The 25563-nt window shown below is 41.1% G+C and overlaps 1 protein-coding gene across 5 annotated transcripts in view; it reads left to right on the top strand.

Moving 5' to 3' along the window:
• The window catches only part of kank3 (KN motif and ankyrin repeat domains 3), a 50485-nt gene that overhangs the window by 6393 nt on the left and 18529 nt on the right, over window positions 1–25563 (top strand). Inside the window, exon 1 of one of the 5 annotated variants that reach the window (XM_053882990.1) lies at window positions 10492–10557. The exons of 2 other annotated variants lie outside the window; for them this stretch is intronic. The gene's annotated coding sequence lies outside the window, so the exon portion shown is untranslated. Of the gene's footprint in view, window positions 1–10491; window positions 10558–10673; window positions 10752–24240; window positions 24262–25563 lie in introns of those variants that run through there. 2 more of the 5 variants (XM_053882998.1, XM_053883008.1) reach the window with 2 other exon arrangements.

Raw genomic sequence — 25563 nt, 5'->3', positions numbered from 1 at the left:
AGCAATGACGCTGTAATTGGCTGATCACAATTCGTGACTGATCAATCGGAGAATCCCTAGTATTTTTTATTTTTCATTATCGATTTCTCAATAATAGTGATGTTAGTTTTAAAATGTTTGTAAATTGAAGTTCTATGTTACATACTCATTTTTTTAAATTAGAAACTACAATTATTAGAAAAGAAAGAATAATTTACACGAACACAGAATTTACACAGAAAGGACGGCAAAAGGGATTCATTACTTTAATTTATTTTGAGCTGTGGTTCATAGAGCTTTCTTCCACTGCAGTTCATTGTGACTATAGCTTCTGGCAAGTGCTCGGTGCTTCGAAGATCTGACGAAACCGTGAAGAAAAGAAATGGCTGATCAGAGACTCGTGAGTCATCACGATTATGCAGAAAATAGCATCCAAGACACAGACCCCAAAGTAAATTGATTGGTAGGAACCATTTTATGCTGGGGGTTTGAGCGATAGTAGTGAAAATAGGTTTGCTAAAATTAATTGCACAAAGTAAAAAAAACATCACAAAAAAGAAGCCATGTAAAATATTTTTTATTCTCTTTTAGCATTTATTTTATTCCACAAAATTTCGTGCCATGAAATTCTACTATATGTCAATGTTTGGAGCTGCACCTGTTGGAAGCTCTATAAAGATTTTTTTTCTTCTTATATGTGTTAGTCTTTTTATCTGCCTCAATAATATAATACACTTAAATTAAATTATCAAGTTGATGAGTTTTCTCAACAATTTTAGGTGAGATTAAATCCGAGATTAAATTCATTACAGCCCAAAATTAAATGTACAGTTTTTTAATTGCCAAACAGCACTAGTATTGATACTGTTCGGCATATAGATATTTTTGACCAGCCTACCCTGCCTCACTTTTTAATTTTGCACTGGCCGCAAAGTGTTGAGACCCTACTTGCATTTTGCCAAACCGAATATTATACCAAAATTTTTGTTCTAACCTTCAGCTCATTAGTTGACAAAATTATTAATCTTACTCTGAACAACCAAGTGCGTGTTCACATAGATTTCAAAATCGAGCTGAACATCACTCACAATACATCCAGAAATTCCAAAATTTTTGCATCAAACTGGTACCTGGCCGATGTAACGAACCGTTTGCACTGATGTCCAAAAGAGCAGAAAGCTACTGGACTCAATTTGTCCTCTACAGTTTGGTCAACCTCTTTGTAAAGAGTCAGCGTCCATGCCTTCAGTGCAACTGAACCCCCGAGGTTAGATTTACTTCAGCCTCCTCAAAAATAGGTGCGTGTAAATTTAGTCAGGTGGGACACAAGGTCACTGTGACGTTCTGATTCTGCGGAGAGAAACATTCATTCATGCATTTGATTCCTGGGGACATCACTGGTGTACTGGCTTTTGTGATTCATAGAAGCCAAGAGGGGAATGGAAAGATGAAGCGGTTGGCAAAAGGTCACACTATCACTTTCAGATACGTTACTATTGGATTTAATTTTAGCAGTTTTGTCAGTCTCGTCTCCACTCGTGTTGGGAGATCAAGGCCCAGCAGTTGTGTTCCCCGGCGCCAATGAAATCAGATGACTCCTTGACTTACATGACTTCACTGTGCAACCACTCATCTGCTCATTCACGTCTGCTTTAACTGTATGCTTTACTAAATGTTTGGACAGCAGCTATGAGGTAGTATTGAGATTAACCAAAACACTTGACCCATCAGCTGCTCTGACCATTTTCTCAATACAAATACCCCAAAATACTAAAATAATTGGGCTGACATGTGGATTGCAAAGTTTTTCAAAAATGAAAGTTCCCATAGGAATCAATGGGAATCTTGAAGTTGAAGGTTGGTTCTACTTAGGGAACTTAAATATAGCATAGGAATTTTATTTTAGCATAATCTTTACTAAAGCAAACAGAGGTCATTGAAATATACTAAGGATACTCCAATTTGATCGGTCACCGATCAATTTCGGTGTGACAACAACTGATCATGTGTGACAGCCAGCACTCTGATGAATCCCTGCTTGTTGTGATGCATCTGATCCTCCCTACTAGCTGCTCACTAAGCAGTGGTATGTCTGCTGTGGAGCTTTTTTCAGTCTTTCATGTAGAGTTTGCATCCTGCAGCACATGTACGGGAAAATGCTGTGCTGGTAAGCGCCTTCAAATGAAACACACCATTTGACGTGGCGCGGAGAGTTTTCTGGGCTCATGAAAGTGAGATCGCAAGTTCCTCAGCAGCAGGCTGTTAGTGCAGCTGACGCTTAGCAACACCCGTGGATCAGAGTATGACATTCAGAATGTTAAGAAATTATTCATAATTTCACTGAGCTTGATGACCAGCCTTTCTCAGGTGTCGTTTTCATATAAAACGACTGGATTCATCGACGTTTTGGAGTCAAGTGCGGTGTTGTTAGCCACCTGAATCTGAAACTTCTGAAAACAACCGGAGTGGAAACTTTCATAAATGCGGCACTTTCTGTCTCGGAGTCCCGCTACAGTATGTAAGTATTTCACAGACATAGCACAGTCTCGAGAAATTCACCTGCGACGTCACACTTTTTTCAGTTATCATTTTGACAGAATAATTGCTGCATTCAGCAAGGTTTTTCTATTTTTGCCACCTTGAAGAAAAATATAAAAACATGTCTGAATTAAAAATGAAAGTTCATTTTTTCACATTATGTACACAAATTTATTGTCAGTCCATGTGATCAGTATTGTTGATCGGTATTGATGATCGACAGCAAAAATCCTCATCAGAGCATCCCTAAAATATATTATAATATAGTATAGTAGTAGTGCGACGGATCACCACTGAGGGTGATCCATTTGGTCCTCTGTCCACGGTACTGCACATCCTTGGTCTGTGGATTGTTTGAAAGGGAAATAAAAGTCATATTCTCATCTAGGCTTACGACAGTCAAAATACATGGACCATATGCATCCTTTTGGAGCTGCATTGCCATGGCGTGTCAGTGATACAACGGTGAAATCCAAGATGTAAGGTGCTCAACAACTAGGGCTGAACGATATGGACAAAATTTCACATCTTGATAAAGCATGCCAGATAGCTCGATGTCGAGACGATGTAGGATAGCCAAGATCAGTTGACATGTGGTGATGACCTTGACAACGGATTTATTTCATTTACTTAAAGGTTAGTTTTCGCTTTCTTGACTTGCCTTTCAGTCCTTGAACCACATGTGCATTCCAAGGATCTAACGGCAGGCATCCGAGCGACCCTCATTAATATCATCAGTATTTCCGAATCAGAAGAATCAGAATCAAATTTATTGCCATGGTCAGTGGGGAGCCCACTAACTAGGAAAGTGTTTTGGAATAAGGTGCAGTCAAAAATAAATAAATAATAAAATAAAATAAAATAACAACAAGGCTGTTCATGAATTCAACAGTCTGACGGCCGAGGGGAAGAAGCTGTTCCTGTGACGGGAGGTTCTGGTCTAGATCGACCGTAGCCTCCTGCCAGAGGGAAGAGGAACAAACAGTCCATGACCAGGATGAGGATGGTCGGCTCTGATCCGACCTGCACGTCTCTGGGTCCTAGAGGCATACAGGTCCTGAAGAGGTGGCAGGCAAAGGCGTTATCCAGTGATTTGGGACGGGGACCACAGTCTATTATAGTTTGTTGGTGTATGTGTCAGCGCTCTGGTGCGCCTTTCCAGTTGTCCTCCCACACACAAAGACCTTTTTGGCCACTGAATCAGTTGAACGTGCAGACTCCACACTGGCAGTTCGCTGTCATGTTCATAGTCTCCACTCAGTATGTGTGAGTGTCTGTCTCACTCGTTGCCCTCTTTCCCAGGTGGTTGTCATTGGCTGATTTCGGCTGTCAAGCAATAGCAAACTTGAAAGGAGGTTTGGCTGGTCAAGCTGCACATTGAAGGCCGTGCGCAACAGTGACGTTCGCAGCTGCCTCGGCTTAAACATTGCAGGACAAGCCAGGGTAGATTTGATATGTTTGTTGTTTCTCATTTCGCGTCATGTAGATATGATAACAATTCAGCCCTATCAACAACCATCATCACCTCAGCATTTTAGGAGCCCTTTTTATTAAAAATCCAATCGGCTAAAGCTATTGGTGGTTTGGGCTGCCACAGTCAGCATGGGACTCATTTTAAGGTTAATTCATAAATACTCCGCAATGCGGTTCACATTCAAATGGTGCAGGGACAGCGGCTGGGACGGGGGGTATCCTCTGTAGCACTCAGACTTGAAAGGCATTGGAAAGTTAAGGAAATAATACTGCTCTGTATATCTCATTTCATCTCAGCAGAGTGTAAGATGAGGTGCTCCGTGCTACAAAACATGCCCCCTCAATGTGAGTCACACAGGCACAAATCTGAATGGAACTGGCAATGGCTTTGTGGAAGACCTTGGGCATGATTAAAGGGTGTGTCATGCCTTATTTTGTGATATGGTTTGTGTTCATATAATCTACTGAGTTGTATTTCATGGCCAGAATTGATTGAAGTTTTATTTACCGTACAAACATAAAACAACCTGTGAGTCCAGAGTAGACAGTTGAATGAGTAAACCCATTTTTTCAAAATGGCTTGGGGCTACTGTGTGTTTCATGCTGTTTTGCTGACAAATAAATCTATTTAAAAGATTTTGTCTTGATTTTCTTATGATTTCTGGATATACTTTTTGCTTGAATATAATCCCTAATTTCCTATTCAGTCCCATAATATCCAATTATTGTTCATACTTACAAATTTAAAGCTTGCAATATGAAATATTTCCAAAATCTATGACCTTTTGTTTCCTTGGAAATTTACCTGAATTTTCTTGCAACCAGAGTTGAAATGAGTGTAAAGAACTCTTATATGAACACCTCAAGTGAAAGCAATGGTAGATTCATTAAATTCTGTTTCACCAAAATGGCTCTCAGCACAAAACCATAAATCAATGTGAACTCAGTGCACGTTGTATCAGTTGCTGTCTGTAAAGCGCTCTGGCATCTGCCTCACAAATCCAGGTCATTCAGTGGATGTTGAAAGGATCCTCTTCCATGCCCCTCCCTCTCTCCTCTACTCAAGCTATGATCATGTTCTCTTACCAACATAGATGTCAGACTTTTTTTATTTTAGTTCCAGTCATGTGCAAGTCCTTTTTCCCCATTATGACAGTTATGACATTATGGGCCCCTTCTTTTAAGTGCTAGTGACACGAAATGTTGTCATTTTAGTGACAACAATTATTATCACGATGAATACATTTTCCTTATATTACAGTCTATCTTGAAAATGTTTATGATGAAACTTAGTAGTGGTGTTTGTCTCTAACATCATTATTTGTTTATGTTTAATTATAATACTTAGCTAAGTGTAGAAATTACATTTTTCACATCAGTCGTACAACCTGTTTTTTTCTGACAGACTTCTCTCCCGGTTGGACTTAGGGTTTCATTTGAGCCGTCAGTCTGCTCTCCCCAATGTATCCCATGTTACTTTAAAGCAACAGTGTGTAATATTTAGACATAAATTTATTATTTTTATATTTCTTGAGATGACAGGTTTCATTTTCAACAGTCCAAAATCCCAGAGTCGACTTTCCAGCTCTCTGTTAAAAGCTCCCTTGGACTATGTAACTTTTTCCGGGCGAGCCACCAGGAGGCGTGTTTTGTGAGTGGCATCACTGCCCCAACTCCACCCCCACCGCAACACTTTATGACAGAAGGGCAGAGCGACCTCGGCAGCGAGCCGAATTCCTTTATTTACATCATGGCAGAAGAATGGAATGACAGAGCAAGATTTGGGAAAGTGTCAATATAGAAGATGCATTTACAGCCTGCCAATAACTGAGAGCTACAAAAGGCTTTCATCTGATCCTGAAGTGGCGATGTTTCTACTCGACTTGCTAATTTTGTAAAAACCATGACAAAACAAAGATGCATCACCAGGCATATGATGTTTGAGGTGCTGATAAAGATTTGTGGTAGCAATGCTCCAATCAGAGTTTTTGCTACCGATCAGGATACCAATCACATGGATTGACAATGAATTTGTAATCAAAATGAGACCTTCTGTGTCGAAGATGTGAAAGCGTGAACCATTAAATCATTTTATTTACTTTTTTACTGTTTATTTTTGATACATACATACAATGATACATACAATGGTTTATAACATTTAAGAAAAGGCATAGAGAACAATAAAATAAAAATAAAATACAGACAGAAAAACTGGGGATATTACAATAACTTATAATTACGATAAGGTTGGATTTCTTTGCTGAAAAATGTTCCATCTTGTCCATCTTTTTGTGTACAATCCAGTTTTCAGTCTCAACAGAGAGGTCAAATGCTCCATCTGCCTTATTTCTTCATAATGTCAGTCAAACTTCGGACATCAGGTCCATCAGTTTTCATCCAGTTCCTTGTAATAGCTTTATTAGCAGCAAGCATCAAGATTTTAAATAAATATTGATCACCTTGTTGCACCTGTGAGGGCAAGAGTCCCAGCAAACATATCTGTGGGTCCTTAAGAATATTACATTCAAATATCTCCTCAAAAATATTTATAACATTGTCCCAGAATGTTTGTATCCATTTTGTCCATTTTGTTTTAAAATACAGTGTGTTTGTACCGTTGTTTTTCTGTAAGCCCCCATACACTTTAGAGACTATTTTTGTCGGCACTTCTTTATAAGCCTCTACACACACCTGAACAATTTCATTTCCTTCAAGAGAAAGTTTGTGTCTGATGTCAGTGTTGAAAAAATGTCTAATCTGCAAGTATCTGAAAAAATCTTCATTGTCCAATTTGAACTCTTTCTTAATTTTCTCAAATGTTTTAAAGTTGTTCCCCTCTACAAGTTGACAAATTGCCGTAATCCCTTTATGTCTCCAGTTATCAAATGTGCTATCTAATTTTGCTGGAATAAATTTTGAATTTGAGGATGGCCAGATTAAAAGTTTGTAGTCATCATCCAAATGATGCTTTTAGTCACATGTTGCCATATTTTAAATGTTTCTTTTAATATGTTGCTCTTTAGTATTTGTTCTGTCAGGTTTCTTTCTACTAACATAGTTTCCAAGCGCACTTGCCCCAAGTTTGACTCTATCCTTTTCCATTTTGCATCATAATCAGGGGAGCACCACTGTACAATGTATCTTAGTTGAGCAGCATAGAAGTATTCTTTAAGATTTTGGCACTGCCAATCCACTGTCTTTTTGAAGTTGTAGTGTTCTTAATTTGATGCTTGGCTTAGTTCCTGACCATATAAATCTATCTCTGTGTTTTTCTGTGCCAAACTGAATACCTTCTAGCTCCAGGCATTCCCTAATTGTTTGTGCCAACGGTTCTATGAAAAGTGCAAAGAGAGAGGGACTGAGGCAGCAACCCTGCCTTGTACCCCTGGACAGCACAAACCTCCCAGACATATGTCCGTTTATTCTTAGTCTTGCTGTAGGATTACTGTATAATGATTTAAGACTGTTGTTGTTAAAACCAAATCTCTCCAACACACTGAATAGAAAGGTCCAACTGACTCGATCAAATGCCTTTTCAGTGTCTAAGCTAATAAGTGATGCATTTAAATAGTTTTTATTGATATGATCTATATTATGGAGAGTCCGTATAATATTATCTTATCTTTAATAAAGCCAGTCTGATCTTCATTCATTAATTCTCTGAGAAACTGTACCATTCTATTTGTAATAATGGATGTCAATATTTTATAGTCCACATTCAAGATAGATATAGGACGGTAAGAATTGCATGATTCTAAGTCCTTGCCCTGTTTGGGGATGACTGTTATAACGGCTTCTTTCCATTTTTTAGAGTGTAATGAAAGGAGTCGAATAAGACAAGAGACCGTGTTTTGTTGAAGACCTTGTACCATTCATTTGGATATCCATCGCTACCTGGACATTTTTTATTTTTAAATTTACTAATAGCTTTATCCAGTTCCTTCTGTGTTATAGGAGCATTAAGGTCTTTGTTTTGTATTATGCCTATTGATGGGAGATCTGATGTATTTAAATATTGTTGAATGACATTAGTGTCAACTGTAGCGGTTTGTGTGTACAGGGATTCATAGTGTTTTCTGAAGGTTTCATTGATTTCCTCTGGATTTAATATTACTTGTTTAGTGATGGGATCTTTGATTTTGTGAATTGAATTTCTACTTTGCATTATTCTCAGGCGTTTTGCCAAAATCTTTGAATCCAGATTCATAGAATGTTTGCTTGGAGAACCTCATCTTTTTTTCCAGTTCCTCAATTAATAATTCATCTATTTGTTTTTTGATTCTTATAATCTGATCAATCAGTTCTATATCCTCACTTGACTGTTTTTTCCTTTCGGTCTCTGTCAATGTTTTTTGGAGTTCCTCATATTTTATCCTTCTCTTCTTTTTTATATAAGTTGTTCTTGAACTCAATCCCTCTCATGACAGCCTTGATGGTGTCGCATAGCATTGTTGGATGTGTTTGGTCATTCTTCTTTTAACTGGGTTAGTCAGACCATTGACATTTAAGGAAATTATTCTTTTATTACGTACCATTATTCTGTTTCAGTGACATAACTATATTTGCATATCCCCAAAATAAAGCAAACCAGTACACATGAACATGTGAAGAAACAACAAGAACGCTGAGTCATACAATATTGACTCCACCATCTTATAAGTCCAATGAAACCTGCCAGGCATAGATCAGCAAGGTTTAAGTTAAAGCTACTGCCATAATAATAGTGAGTTTAAAACAGGATAGGATGTTCAGATATCAAACTGTAGAATCTAATTCAAAAACCCGTAGTAAAGCCTGGATCATCAAAATTGTAAATGCACATCTTACTGCTTTAGCGAGTATGTTGATATTCCAGAAGTTTGTCCTTGGCTCTCGGGGTTACAGTAACCCCCTTATTCTGATTTTGCGATGCTCGTTGCCAGCCAATAAGATCACAAAGCCGAGACTCATTGTTATCTTCCTCCCCCAGCGCTGGTTCTTCCACAGCGAAACCACGCCTCTTTAGTTCACGCCGGGCATCGTCCAATTCCAGTGTCCCAATGAATCCTCATATTGGTGAATGGGGTTTGGAATCGAATCCCTCTGTCCTTCAGTGCCTTTTTAATTCCGTTGTATTCACGGCGTGCTTTTATCACTTCCACGGCGTAATCGTGATCAAAATACACCATTTTGTTGTCGACTTGAATTCCCCTCTTTTTCCATGCCTCTCGTAGTATCATCTCCTTGGTAGTGTATTCCTGAAAGCATACGATGATCTGTCGTGATGCAGCCCCGGGCGGAGGTCTCGGCAGGAGAGCACGATGAGCCTGTTGTATTTTCAGGTCAAAATCTTGATAACTCGTTGTGGCAAAGATTCCGGATGAAGTCCATCATCGAGTTCCCTTCTTTCCCCTCCTCTATTCCAAATATGTGAATGTTATTTCACCTGGAACGAGATTCCAAATCAACGACTTTCCTCTGCAAAACTCTCTGTTGTTGCAGGCACTTAGTGAGAACCTCGGTCGCTGCAGCCGCCCAACTCTCCACTTCGCGAACTCGGCTGGAGAGATTCTTCATCTCCGTCGCCATGTTGTCCAGTTTTCCATTTATTTCTCGTCCCATCTGAATGATATCTTGTCGAAGGTTGTCATTATGCTGTTTCATGTCTGCATTGAGTTCTCTTATCGCTCCAATTACATCCTCACTCGGGGCGAACTTATCGACGCAGTCTGGCAGGTCGCGCCGTCACCGGAGCTTTTAGCTTGGTTAGCAGCAGTGTTAGCTTTCGCCGTCGCAGCACCTTTATCTTGCGATTTTGGCATTTTTCTCTTCTCGTTATCCTGTTTCAATTTCTTTTACTCGTAGTCAAAGTTTAGATTTTGAATGTCGGGTCTTCAAGTTTTGTTTAAGGGGTTATAAATGAATTTGGGAGAGCTGACTCGTCCTGCATCTGTCTACTCCATTAGCAAGCCGGAAGTCCCCCTTAAATCATTTTAATTCAGAAAGGTTTTATTATACCTCTTCTAGGAGGCAAAAAAAGTCTTGCAGAATGCAGCAACTATTATATCAAAAGGACACAACTGAAAAACATTTAATTTGATGTTGTGAATCAGACTGTGCTGTGTCTGTGAAATATTGACATACTGTAGCGGGACTCCAAGACAGAGAGCACTACATTGATGAAAGTTTCCACTTCATCAAGAGTTGGTCTCCACAAGCGATTTCATCATTGATCCTGGAATAAAATTTTACAGACCAAATATTCCCACGAGTGAATCTGTAATTGTAATGTCCATAACAGTCAAAGGTCTTCTATCTCCTCAGTTTTTTAAACTTCACAGTTTTATCACAAATAAATCTCCCTAAACAGCCCTGTTTTACTTTGAGGTTTTGAGTCGAAACAGCAACACTCCGGATGCCTGGTTACCGGACAACACTGAACACAGCACAGCTCTGTTCTGCAGTTGGTCATGGAAGCAGGGCTGAGTTCATGGGTGGAGCTGGAACAGCAGTGTGGCTCGATGAAGTCATTTAGGCTGCTGCATGTACATGAGACTCGGCAGAAATAATGGCATGGATTCTGTAAAAGTAAGCTGAACCCTTTATATGTATTTTACAAGGCTAATCAAGTCAAAAGCTAAATTAATCCGTTGTGTAATCCATGGTCACAGGATTGTGCTGTATGTCATCTCTTGTTAGGAGCTCTAGGATTTCCGTCAGGTCGACCTGATGGCGGGGACTCTCAGCTGTGTTGAAGTATTCTTGGAAGTTCAACAGTTTTAGTTGCGTGCCAGTGTGTAATCATAAACCCCTGATAATACGAACCCATTCTTTGTTGATGCAGATTCCTCTAATGCAGAGATAATGGTTCCTCTAATGGTTTGTCACAGTTTCAACTTTTGCCACTTCACTCGTGATTTTTCTGAATATTCACCAGTTAGTGTGTTAATAAATGGGACCATGCTTGGTGATTATATTAATTGGTTCAAATCAGTCTATTAAAGTCTGTGAAAATTACACTAAATTGTGAATAAATCTTGCATCCAACTAGAAATGTAACAAAAGAATACCTGTTGACTGAGTATTCAGGACTAGTGGATCTCCACTGACTGAGGTTTTTAAACGGTGCCTGACTCAACCTGCTGTCTTGGCATTATGTGATACGTCTTCCATCAAAGAGAGTCTCAACTGGTGTAATTTCGCATAGAGACAAAGAACAGAACAAAATGTCGAAGCAGCATAATGCTTGGTTGTATTTCTCAATGTGACCCATTGTGCTTGGGGGCGGCCTGCGTGTGGTGCTTGAAGCCTGTTTATGTTGAACACTGCTGTTTGGGTAAAATTACATTACATGTGTCATGTGTCGGTGCTGGTTTGTGTGTATCATTGTGTGTGTGTCCTCTTTCTTGGGTTTCCTACAGCAGCTAAAATCAGGAAGCAGCTGTCAAGACGGCCTGATGGGTTTCCTTTTTCCTGCTTCCCCCTCCTCTTCACCCTCTTTCCCACTGGTGGACAATGGAAGGTCTTCCATAGGGCATGGAGGGGTGTGTGTGTGCGTGTGCGTGCGCGCGTGCGCGTGCGCGTGTATACTTGTGAGTGCCGAATCTTGACAAGTCACCTTTTTATGAAGACATTTTGCTTTTTGAGGACATTTTGGCCTGTCCTCACAAGGTTGGGAAAGATTAAAGTATTTTATTATAATTGGGCGCAAATTTGGTTTAGGTTGCGGTCCTCACAAATATGGAAATACAAACGTGTGTGTGTGTGTGTATTGGTTTGTTTATCCTATTTTGTTGTGACCAATTCTTGAAAAAACACTATCCTTGTGACGACCATATAACTATGTGGCCATATGACTGTCATTTGTCCCGGACACCACATGGTTAGGCCCCAATTTGAGGATGAAGACTTCAAAATATCTGGGCCATTATAATTAGGCTTCAGTTTGGTTCAGAGTCCTGGTTAAGGTGTATGTGTGTGATATCCGCAATAGCGGTTTTGTCAGATAAAACACCCTGATGGTAAATGCACTGGAGCCCTACACTGTCCTCAACTCTTCAGACCACCAGTCTGATGCAACTGTATCACTGAGAAGATTGAGTGTCTGTGTTTAGATTGTTGTCTCTTTGAAGAGTTTATTTCTTTTAAGTCAGTGCAATTGAGAAATGTTACTGTTGTAGAACTTTTGTATTGTGTCTACTAATACAGTGATTCTATGCCTATGGTTGGGCTGTAAGCTCCCCCCAGGGGGCTGCTGGAAGTTTTTCGTGAGGGCAGTGAGACTCACAGTTTTAATATATTTGCCACATATGGTGGCAGTAATGTGTCATTGAATTGACTTAACAGCTGCAAATTTGTGATAGTTACCAACTATGGAGAAGTTCTTGAAAAGAAAAATGAAAAAGCACCTGTTGGAGCAGTATTTAAAATTAAAATTTTATGGCGATACTCTCACTTGCACTTTACCTACCTTCGCTAGAGTTTTGCATTTTGTTTTATTCATGAAAATAAAATATTTTCTGATATTTAGACATTGAATTGTTATATTAATTTTATTATTGTTTTTCCATTTTTTTTTCAACAGTTTGCATCAAGTGTTTTTTTTTTTTCTTCTATTTTTCTTTAGTGATTTTGATGAAAATGACTTGCACCTGGTTCTGCTGCGGGTTGGAATTTTTGATGATAAAACACATGGTTTCATGTCATTTCACAAAGTTTTGCTTTGCTTATATATATGGTTATTGAACACAAATTAAATCAGTAATTCAGAAATCAGAAATACGTAATCACAGTAATGAATCAGTTCTATTCCTTGAATGGGCCCCTTGGTGGTGCGCCTACATGTAGTGGAAACCCTGCAAGGCGAAATTTGTACCAGCCTGAAACAATGATGCGCTGGTGATGTTGCCACCATGTCACTCAAATGCAGTAAAATTACTGACCCTTCTGGGCTTCTTCCTCAGATTTTTACCAACATGGCAAAAATGTCAAGCGAATACTGTGGCTGTCATTCCTGTGTTTCAGATCAGTGGAAAAAGTAACCTTTAGAGTAACAGATCCACACCTCCATCTGAACATCCAAAGTGCTCAACGCTCTTAAAATTCATATAGATAGAGAAGATTGGAAGTAGACCATAGTCAAAATAGAAAATGTCAACATTTGTTAAAGCAACCACCATTAAGTCACAGTGGGAGCAAAAACTGTCATGGACTGTTTGTGGCAGGAGTTATTCCCTATTGAGTTTGTCTCCGACATAATCATTTGTTTATGTTGAAATATAGTAGTTAACAACGTGTAGAGGTGAGAAATGTTGAGATATTATATTGAAATGTCCTGCCCAGTTTTCGATCACGGATAGGTTCTACTGGCTCAATCATAAAACAGTTCCGTGTTGTACTCCCTCCTCTTATAAGCTGTAGCAAGGGAACCACCTTTCTCTATTGCCTCCACCAAAGGGCCAGATTTACAAAGTGTATCAACCAAACCTGTTAGAATTAAGCTCAATTATTATCATGAATGGGAAAATTGAAAGTCGTTAAGTAGCATACTTAAGGGAGGATAAGACAATAGATAATAATTAATTATACATAAGAAATAAATTATTTCTACAGTTTTTGTCTATTTGTTTACTTTGCATTCATGGATGGTCAACAGGTGGTTGCATTTAGATGCGCTTGTTAACATGATTTGCCCCAGTAGTTTTAATTTGTGAGGCACATGAGTACATTTTCATTGTAAACACTATCGAACACAGACATATGCAACAAGACTCTGGACAAGGTTTTTAGCTAGGATTTTGAAACGGGGTGTCCATAGCCACGCCCATATGCCCCGCCCCAACTCATAACTCCACTTAATTAAAATAATAATTATTTCCCTTACTACATGCTGTCTCGTCCATCCAGTTTTGTCCATCTTCTTTCGTATAGTTATGCAAGACAAGCACAGAGTTGTATCATCTGTGAATCTGTGATGGTTTTCTGAACTTTCACACATTTAAACATTCAAACAAGAAAACAATTCTGACCTGTTTTTACTTCAGGAAGAAGCTCAGTGTTTTCTGTCTTCTCTTTTTCATGTTTCACACAAAGATTTGGTTTGGAAAATGAAAAAAAGGACAACAACAACTGTAAATATTTCTCGGTAAAATATATTCAAGTTGTTCATACGTTCTCACTATCTGAGGGAGGGGGAGTTCATGCAGCACTGTCACCATGTGGCTCGTTCGACTTTCAGTTTGTTTTGTTTGTTTAATGTTCTAAACTTACCTGGCTTTTCCTCTTGAAATCAGCGTCAAACAGCCAACTGATAGCGTCGCTCTTCCTTGCCACATGCCACGATGAGACTATGATTGGGGCATTACGCAGGCACTGATTAAAAATTTAGGGCGTCCGTCTGAAAGAGAAATGGCCGTCCAATTTTTCATGTTTTGCAGTTCACGGGACGCCAAGACACCTCCCTAGCTAAAAGCCTGCTTTGGACATGTATCACTACAACCTCATATTGGATGCAAAAAGACAATATGTACTGTCCACCAAGTGGACGCAGCAGTAAAATATGACACCAGTAGTTGAAGTGATGCCGTTGTTGACCAAATTAGCGGTCGCTTCGAAGAGCTTGAAGCTTTGTGGAAGACCAATTTCCCAACCAATTGGTCGCGAGGATATCGTCACTGACTTACGCTCATATTACCTCATATTATCACTGTCGCAAGGCTACTTGCAAAGATTAGGAGGATCTTGACCCTTTTTAATAGATTGACAGTGGGAGCAGAAGCACTCTTACTGGTAAGAAAGAATGTTACTAACTAACTTTGCACTGGCTGTGACCGACATCTCAAATGCAGAAGAGGTGATTAAAGTCCTCAAGTCAATGCTTGTGGCTACAAACGTGTGAGGAGAAGAGTTTCAGTAATCGCCCCACCTCATGCTCAACTTCTCAGTGACACAACAAGCTCTATTGGAGATTCACCTCTAGTTCGAGAAATTCACCAAGATACAAGTCCTTGGAGGAAAAGGCTATTCTAAACATTTCAAATTTTGAGCATGCTGACTATTTGCTTTTTTTTTCTCATTAAAGTTTTTATGAATTTTTGTTATACATCACAAAAACTCCAAATACAAATGAAACATTTGGCACAAAATAGAAAATATACAAATAAAAACAAAAGCATGGGTTACAGACTAATGTGGAAATGTTCTCTCCGGAAAGTAAACATGCACATCCTCTCCTAGTCCTTGTTTCCTTTGAACTTTACATAAGTCCAAAATTCCTCCCAGGTTTTGTCTCTAGTGTCCTTTTCAACAAGTCGGTTGAGCATGGATTAATAGAATGCAGTTTCAGCATTTAACCAGTCTTTCAATACTGGGGGCTTGACTGTTTATCAGTGTCTGAGAATAATCCACGCTGCTGTGACTAAACCAACAATAATAACAGAAAAAAAAATGTTTGGAAGTTGGGATCTGTTTCCAAACAAACAAAGCTGGGTCTAATGGGACCTCTCTGCCCAACACCAACTCATAATATTTGTAACCTCTATGGTTTGACTAGTGTGCAGTCCCAAATGCAATCTACAAACCTCCCAACCTCTCTTACATTTCCAACACAATGTTTCCTAAGTTTCATTCTGTGAAGCCTCGATGGGGTATGATAGCTTCTGTGTATAATTTTATAATGTATACATTTTGCCCTCGCCTCTTTTACATATTGCCACATTCTTGTGTTCGAGACGCGGAGCGGAACCCAATTGCTGTAATAACAAGTTACAGAAGGCAGACAGCGAGTCAGAGACAATTATATAAATATCAGAATCAGAATCAGAATCAGAATCAGAATCAAATTTATTGCCATGGTCAGTGGGGAGCCCACTGACTAGGAAAGTGCCTTGGAATAAAGTGCAACAAAAAACAAATAAAATAAAATAAATAGAATAACATTACAACAAGGCTGTTCATGAATTTAACAATCTGACGGCCGAGGGAAAGAAGCTGTTCCTGTGACGGGAGGTTCTGGTCTGGATGGACCGTAGCCTCCTGCCAGAGGGAAGAGGAACAAACAGTCCATGTCCAGGGTGAGAAGGGTCGGCTCTGATCCGACCTGCACGTCTCTGGGTCCTAGAGGCATACAGGTCCTGAAGAGGTGGCAGGCTGCAACCGATCACCTTCTCAGCAGAACGTACGATGCGCTGCAGTCTGCTCTTGTCCCTGGAGGTGGCACTGTTGTACCAGACGGTGATAGAGGAGGTGAGGATGGACTGGATGATGGCTGTGTAGAACTCCACCAGCAACTTCGTCGGCAGTCGTAGTTTTCGTAGCTGCCTCAGAAAGAACATTCTCTGCTGGGCCTTCCTGATGAGGGACCTGATGGTTGGCTCCCATTTGAGGTCCTCAGTGATGGTGGTTCCCAGGAAGCAGAAGGAGTCCACAATAGGAGTGGGTAAACCAGCCAACATGAGACGGGACGGAGGAGCTGTTACTCTCCTGAAGTCCATGATCATCTCCACTGTCTTCTGAGCGTTGAGCTCCAGGTTGTTGTTGCTGCACCAGGACACCAGCCGCTCCACCTCCCTCCTGTAAGCCGACTCATCTCCATCTGAGATGAGCCCGATGATGGTGGTGTCGTCCGCAAACTTGATCAGCTTCACGGACTCGTGGCTGGAGGTGCAGCAGTTAGTGTACAGGGAGAAGAGCCATGGAGAGAGAACACAGCCCTGAGGAGACCCAATGTTGAGGGTCCGAGTGTCAGAGACAGTCGTCCCCAGCCGCACACGCTGACTTCGGCTGGTCAGGAAGTCTGTAATCCATCTGCAGAGGGAGTCAGGCACGTCCAGCTGGCGAAGCTTGTCTTCAAGCAGAGTTGGAAGAATTGTATTAAAGGCAGAGCTGAAGTCCACAAACAGGATCCTGGCATAGGTTCCTGGGGAGTCCAGATGCTCCAGAACGAAATGAAGGGCCTGGTTCACTGCATCGTCCACAGATCTGTTGGCTCTGTAGGCAAACTGCAATGAGTCCAGGTGAGAAGCAGTGATGGACTTCAGGTGAGAGAGAACCAGGCGCTCAAAGGACTTCATGACCACAGACGTCAGTGCCACCGGTCTGTAGTCATTCAGTCCAGTGATCCTGGCCTTCTTGGGAACAGGGATGATAGTGGAGGACTTAAAGCAGGCAGGAACATGACAGGACACCAAGGAAGCATTGAAGATGTCCGTGAACACTGGAGCCAGCTCAGCAGCACAATGATTCAGGATGGCAGGGGAAACTCTGTCCGGACCTGCCGCCTTCCGAAGGTTCAGCCTCCTGAACTGAGTGCGCACGTCTTGCTCCATGATGTCAAGAGAAAGAGGGGGGAGGTGAGGGGGTGGCTCATCAAAAGTGACTGTGATCTTTGCTGTCTCAGTGACATCGTTGGTCTTAGTTGTGTCACTAAGAGACAGCACAGTCCTTTGTTGTAAAGTGGAACATGGGGCTGGAGAGACCACAGAGGTGCTGGGGCAAAATGGCTACTCAAAGCGACAATAAAAGTTGTTCAGGTCCTTTGCAAGAGTGAGGTTGTTCAGAGTGTGGGGGGCACGTGGCTTGTAGTTAGTGACCACCTTGAGCCCTCTCCACACCGCAGCCGAGTCATTGGCTGAGAACTGCTGCGTGAGTTTGTCAGAGTATGCGGCCTTAGCTTTCTTCAGCTCCCTCTGAAACCGATACTTCATCTCTTTGTAGCAGTTCCTGTCCCCACTCTTGCGAGCTGCCTCCTTCTCCCGTCTAATCTGGCTGAGTTTAGTTGTGAACCAAGGTTTGTCATTTGCATAACTCACCTTGGTGCGCGTTGGAACTATGCACTCTTCACAGTAGCTGATCCATGAAGTCACAGTGTCTGTATATTCATCCAGATTATTGGTCGCAGCCCTGAACACCTCCCAGTCTGTGGTCTCCATGCAAGACTGCAGCTCCTCTTTAGCTTCACTTGTCCAGATCTTCATGCTCCTCACAACAGTCATTGCCAGCTTCAGCTTCTGCTTGTATGTAGGAACAAGATGAACCATCAAGTGGTCAGAGAGTCCCAGTGCAGCTCGAGGGAGGGCGGTATAGGAGTTGCGGAGCGATGAGTAACAGTGATCCAGCACGCTCTGCTCTCTGGTGGGACATTTTACAACCTGCCTGTACCTGGGAAGCTCCTCACTCAGATTTGCCTTGTTGAAGTCACCAAGCACAATCACAGGAGAGTCCGGGAAAGTTCGCTCCACATGCAGGACCTGATCCGCGAGCGCACTCTGAGCCTCACGTACATCCGCGCTGGGCGGGATATACACGGCAGCCAGAATGAATGAAGCGAACTCACGTGGGGAGTAAAACGGCTTACAGTTCACGATCAGACATTCCAGAGAGGGAGAGCAGATGTAGAAACACAGTCCTCCGCCTTTGGTTTTGCCGGTGAGCTCCGGAACCCGGTCCGCGCGGTGAAGCTGGAAACCCTCCAGATGAAGCGCAGTGTCCGGGATGAGATCGCTCAACCACGTCTCCGTGAAACACAAAACACAAGAGGAGGAGAAGTCTCTGTTCCGTCTCAACATCAGCGCCAATTCATCCATCTTATTGCTGAGCGAGCGGACGTTGGAGAGGATTATCCCGGGAAGTGGAGTGCGCGATCCTCTTCGACGAAGGCGAACGAGCGCACCGGCACGTTTCCCTCTCCTCCTCAGTTTCTTCCGCCCCGCCAAAAGATGAACTAACTCCGCAACTGACACCAAAAATACTGGTAGTAAGTCAAACGGAGTCATAGCCCTGATGTTCATCAACTGATCTCGTGTGTACGAACACGCAGATGCTCCATCAAAACACAAAAATAAACAAAATAACAAGCACGGTAATTCCATGCCAGCCTTCGTCGGCGCCATCTTGAATTCCTTACAAGAAAAGGCGTCACCGAACCGGGAGAAGAAAACAAAATCAAATCCAAAGCGTCACCGAACCGGGAGTATGAATGCAAGCAGAGTTTGTAAAAAGAGAGAACACACAATGAACAATAAAACACAAGATACAAAACATAAAATAAAAAACTCAGAGCACGAGGCTTTAGAAAAAAGGTGAACAGAAGACAATTCAACAACGGATAAATATACGAAGGATAGGGAGCAAGCGAACAGAGGGAATTACAGGTGGGACAAATGGAGTCGATCTGGCACACGTTGCTGGAGTGCAGGTGTTCCTAAACTCAGGTGATTAGGGCACGATTGGCTCCAGACACAAAACAAGAAGGAAGGAGGGAGAAACAAGACGGGAGTCAAGGAAACAAAATAAAAGCAGATCATGATGATGATGATTATTTTTCTCACACTTTGCCTTATCAAACTCCATTTCAAGATCTTGTTCCCATAAAAGCTTCGCATTTGTACATTCACCACTAAACACATCTTTAATAAAACTGAGATGCTGTTCTTTTTGGACAACTTTTTGGTAATCCAAAGAAATGCAAAATATAGTGTCATGGCTGTCTGTGGTTAGACCCAGGTGCAATGTGGACTGGTGGACAGAAGGCTCAGAGATGAGATTAAATTAAGAATTTAATAAACAATGACGAGATAAAACACAGAGGAATAGGAACGAAGAACAAAAAGCGCTGCAACCAGAACACGAACTGGGAACTACGCGTAAGGGCTGGGGAAAACCTGGAACTAAAAAAAATCCGAATTATAATCAAGCCTAACAAACGGGGAAAACACACACACACACACACGAGGAAATAGCTATATCTATGAGAAAACAAAAAAAGTGAGTTCAAAATACTCACATGCGGATCGACCGGAAGCCTAGCGAGAGAGTGGAGTTTTGGGAGAGTTTACCGTAGGAATGTGAAGTAACCATCTGGCGTCACAAGCTGGCATTGAGGAGTTGATATCCGGGAGAGTCAGATTACCAAATGTACGCCAGCTCTGTCGCTTTATCAGTTGAGCACACATTATATAAACCATATTTTTCCATCTTTATCCAATTCAATTGCAAATGAAGCATCCTGAAGAAGTGAGGTGTCCATTCTCCATCTGTTGTTCTTTTTCTCTTCCACATTCTAGTTCTACAGCAGCATGATGAGTAATGACAATTGCTCCAATGCTACATTCTATTATACAGTTTACTTAAGGTTGTCCAATAAAAAAATAGTCAGTTCTTGAATGTGTTTTGTGACTATGGGAGAAAAATGTATATTCCTTCTCACTGAAGTTAATAAGTCTCCAGATATCTGTAAGATCCACGTTCTTTCATCATCTGGATGGCTTCTCTGTTCTTTGTCATCTGCAATTTTTTGGGGCAACTTTTGTCCAGCATGGGATCCATCACTTCATTAATATCACCTGCCATTATTATTTCTCCACCCATGTCACCTATTACTTTGTTTCATGAAAAAAATGTGGGTCCTCTTTGTTAGGCGCATATATGTTGCATAGTGTCACTCATAGTCCTCCAATTAGAGCTTGTACACATATCATCTGCCCTCCTTCATGTTTAACTTCTTTTAATAAAACTAATACTATTTTCAATTTAGGGCTGGGACGACGAAAAAATACGTCGACGCGAAAACTGCACGTTGATGCGATCACTCAGAATCAAAAAATGGCGGCGGCCGCGGCATCGAGTAGTAGCGAGTCGGGGGAGAAGAAAAGATCTCATAATAAGATGTCAAAAGTATGGCAGTACTTTACACCTAAAGGTAACGATTCCATGGTCTGTGACCTGTGCAAAATAGAGATGGCATACCATAAAAGCAACTACCGCGATGCACCAGCACCTTAAGAGGAGGCACCCGGGAGCTGCTTGTGTGGAGGAGAGGACACCGTAAGTTTTCAACTTTTTTTCTTTCCTTGTTTGCAATGATTAACCCCGTCATTCATCCAAACGGCACCACATAACTTGTGCTTCAGCCTCGCACACACAGAACACGTGACCACTTTAACACGCACACACCTAATTCCTCCTGAATCATCGAATGTGGAAAAGAAGCGGACATGAACAGCAGTCCCTCCTCAAAACCAACATGAAATGCAGCAACCAGCTCCCATTATTAGCTGTCTTTTTTATACAAATCACATCTTTCTGTGAAAGCACGTCTTGAGGGCTGCACCTTCTCAGATAAGGAAGATGAGGAGAAGCTAAATTGGGCCGCTGGATGAACACACCACGCTATTTTTTTATTTTTTATTTCTTTGTCTGTCTTTTTTTAAAATACAACATTCATTGTTGTTTTCTTACTTTCAACTTTTAGGTTGATGTATTATTATTATTATACTTTATTGACATGGGCATATCATTTAGAAATATATATTTTTATTAACCTATGCACTGTGTTTGTGATTTATGTTTTCAGGGACAGGGATAAGCAGAAAAGTTAAGACTACCATCAGACGAAAAAAAAAAAAACCCTGCATCCCCAGGAGGCTACTGCACTTTCTGAGAGCATCCTTTTGATGATTTCACAGATTTAAATGATTAGGCTAAGTTGCTGCTGTCACACATTGTGTTGTTTTGTAAATTGCAGCTGTCACTGCTGCTGTTATTTTTTATTTATTTTATGTTGATAAGATTTTGGTTCAGATTGTGTTTTTTGCCGTTTTATTTATTGAAAGAAAGTTTTATTTTATTATTTTTTATTATAGAATTCCATTCCATAATAAAAACATGTTGGAAAGAAGAAATTTGTGTTTTATTCATGGAGATAAATTAGCATTAATTGCTATATGGGTCAAATTATGAGGAGATAATCGATAATCAAATGGAAATCGAATCGAATCGGATTTAAAAATGAGCCGTTAGATTAATTGATGAATCGAAAAAATATTTTCTAGATTAATCGATTACAAAAATAATCGTTTAACCCAGCCCTATTTCAATAATGAGAATCATTACACCATCGCAGGCACTTGAAAATAAACTGTGAAACACATGTCCATCCATTTTATTCATTTTTGCTTTTTTTGCTTCTTCATCACTTAAGTGTGTTTCTTGGATGAAGTCTATTCTTGTCTTATTAGTGTTTTAAGTATGAAAGTATCATACGGCTGTTTTGGGTATGCTGCTTTGATGTCCAGTACATTCAATAGCATAATATGACTTCAATGACAAGACTTGGTTTACTTACTTATTCAAGGATTCTAGAAATATATTTTGAATGTTTTCCAGTTCATTATTCAGTTTAACAAATTATATTTATCTATACAATTCAAAGACAATTGAAATGCTTTTATTGCTACCTTTTTTATTTTAAAATTTCACACGTCCCTTCCCCAATGTGAATGATGCAAATTGTTAAATCACCATCACATCTGAAAAATGAGGGGATATTGGTCTTCCTAAATTTATTCTGGGTCCCTACACAAACTGAGAAGTATGGGATGGATTTATCCAAACTCCAGCGTCTTTACATCCTCACTGGTGGGTGTTACATGGGGTCATGTTGAACAAATGCTTTCATCGAGACCTGCTGTTTGGCCTCTGCAGTGACAGTGCCTTAGAGTGTCCCCAACACTTCAGAGATTGAGTGGAGTTCACTCGTCATTGTGTTGTATGGTTGCAGTTGTTTCTGCTCTGCATTCCGATCTTTTTATGTGATGTTGTTTTAAACACACCAGGTGTGTGCATGTTGGACAATGTGGCCCTTTGCTGGTAGGGAATTAAGGTCTTCAGAGAGAGAAGGAATGCAGAATGAAGTCTGTTATTTCATGTCTATCATCTAATCAGAGAGAAGATATTCAACGCTTGAGTGCATACCTGTCTGTCTGCTGCTCTGTCTGCATGCATGCACGTGAACAGGTGTCATGTGTGATCACAGGGCGAGCTGTGAAACAAACTGGACAGAGTTGTGGAGGGTTTTTTTTCCACTAACAACAGTATTTGGATAATAAACATAAAGAAGTTGAGGTCATGTCCTCCAGGGCTTGAAGAACTGGACGTCGGTATTTTGTGCCATTGTAATCGAAATGTCTTTCGAAATGAACTTTGGAATATTTGAAATGAATCAGAAGCAGAATCAGCTTTATTGCCAATGTGACTGATCATCCCACCAACAAAATTTACAAAAAAAAAAAAAAGAATCAGTTATAATGATAGAAGTAATTGATAAATAAACAACTAACAATAATGGCTGTACACGAATTGATCAGACGGCCGAGGGGGAAAAACTGTTCTGGTCTAGATTGACTGTAGCCACCTGCCAGGGGAAGAGGGACAAACATTCCATGGCTAGGTTGAGAAGGGTCGGTTCTGACCCGACCTGTATGTCTCTGGGTCCTGGAGGGTCATGAAGAGGTGGCAGTCTGAAACCGATCACCTTCTCAGCAGAATGGACCCTGGAGGTGCCGCTGCAGTACTACATGGTGATAGAGAAGATTGAGGATATACTCGTTGATGGCGGTGTAGAACTGAACCAGCATGTCTACTGTGACTCTTCTGAGGTCCACGATCATCTCCACTGTTTTATGGGTGTTCAGCTTCAGGTTGTTGTGAAAGCACCAGGCGGTCCTCCTCCCTCCTATCTGACACAGTGGTCCCCAGCCACACATACTGGCTCCAGCCAGTCAGGAAGTCCATAATCCACCTGCAGAGGGAGTTAGACAATGTCGAGCTGATAAAGCTTGTCTTGAAGCTGAGCCAGGAGAATTGCATTCAAAACAAAGCTGAAGTCGACGAACGGGACCCTGACACCAGAGTCCTTTGTTATGAAGTGGAAGCGGCGGCTAGAGAGTTCACAGAGGTGTTGGGGCAAGATGGCTGTTTGAAACAACGGTAATAGACGTTCAAGACGTGTGCCAGAGCGATGTTGTTCAGAATGGGGTGTGTACGTGTTCTTTAGTTTGTGACTACTTTGAGCCCTCTCTACACTGCAGCAGAGTCATTGGCCGAAAACTGCTGCCAAAGTTTATCTGAACATATGGCCTGAGCTTTTTTTTTAGCTCCCTCCGAAACAGATACTTCATCTTTGTAGCAGTTCCTGTCCCCACTCTTGCAAGCTGCCTCTTTCTCCTGTCTAGTCTTGCTGAGTTTCGCTGTGAACCAAGGTTTGTCATTTACATAAGTCACCTTGGTGCGCGTTGGAACAATGCACTCTGCTCAGTATTTGATCCATGAAGTCACAGTGTCTGTATTCTTGCGCAGATTATTGGTAGCAGTCCTGAACATCTCCCAGTCTGTGGTCTCCATACAAGTCTACAGCTACTCTACAGCTTCACTTGTCCAGATCTTCATGCTCCTCACTACAAGCTTTGCAAGCTTCAATCTCTGTTTCTAACTGGGAGCAAGATGAACCATCAAGTGGTCAGTCCCAGTGCTGCTTGAAGGAAGGCGTTATAAGCATTGCAGATGGGTTGGTAGTTTATCGAGTACGATAAGTACTTGATAAACTACCAAAAACAATATCCACGATGACAATTCTGCATCTCATGATAATTTCGACAAACACGCGGCACACTCACTGCATTGGACTCGCATTCATGAACTCGATGAGACCGTGACGACGATTTAAGCTCAACGCGGTGGCGACAAACTTAAAGCGCTCGATGGTGGTGATTACACACATGCACGCGAGGGTTAAACTTTACGGAACAATGGAGTGAGCGGGGTAAAATTGCTCACACCCGTACTGAGTTTTACTAGGAGAGAGAACGGAGAAAACTAAACTAAGAAGAGCAAAGGGAGAGAGCTACGGCTGAAATAGGGATTCGAGCGCGCAGAGAATTTAGGAATTCAACAGGGTTAGGAGCAAGAACCTGGAAATCTTGAGGAAGCTATTACCTGGACGAACGAGACGCTACAATCCGGCACACGCAGATGGCGTTGGGAAGCTTATGTCCACGCAGGGAGAATCAGCGGGAATGAGCGCCAGCTGCGCGTGCTTGTCAAGGTGGAGTAGAGACAGGAAAACGGAAACGAGGAGGAATAGCAAAGTAAACGCGTATGGAAGGACTGCGAAGGAAGTACATTTGGCGATATTCACATCGAAGATATATATATATATATATATATATATACAAATATATATATTGTCGATGTGAATATCGCCAGATGTATTTCCTTCCTATATATATATATATATATATATATATATATATATATATATATATATAGTGCAATGGCATAAGAGGCAGACCTAATCAAAGGCAACACGTCATTGTCTCTTTGGTCTGTACGCTCCTTAAAACCATTAAAATTGGATTTACACAAGTCAATGTGCAGTCATGAAACAACAAATTAGAATCTGTGTGAGTGAACGGATAATGCTCTTGTGTGAATGTAATGTATTCATAGGTTAATAGGTAGTCAGCTGGCTGGAAGAGCCTGGCGTGTTGCAACTGCATGTGGTAAGAATGTGCCTGAGGCTGTGGGAAACACGTCTGTGTGTGTTTTCAAACCAAATGAATGACTTCATGAAAGTGGGTTTGTAAGGCAGGTATTTTGGCATTTTGCAACAGGCATTTTGCTGGCATATTTTCTGTGGGCTTAGTATACTGCTCTCTAGTAGGTCTGCCTCGAATCAATAACAGACTGTGTGTGGGTCAAATAATTTACTGATGATATTAAGTTCCCTATTATCTAAGTGCAACTCTCTGCATGGCACTG

The sequence above is a fragment of the Synchiropus splendidus genome, chromosome 1 (assembly GCF_027744825.2).
Source record: "Synchiropus splendidus isolate RoL2022-P1 chromosome 1, RoL_Sspl_1.0, whole genome shotgun sequence".
In the NCBI taxonomy this organism is placed as follows: Eukaryota; Metazoa; Chordata; class Actinopteri; order Syngnathiformes; family Callionymidae; genus Synchiropus; species Synchiropus splendidus.
Note: the sequence above shows the minus strand (reverse complement) of the source record. Positions and strands in the feature narration are given on the sequence as shown.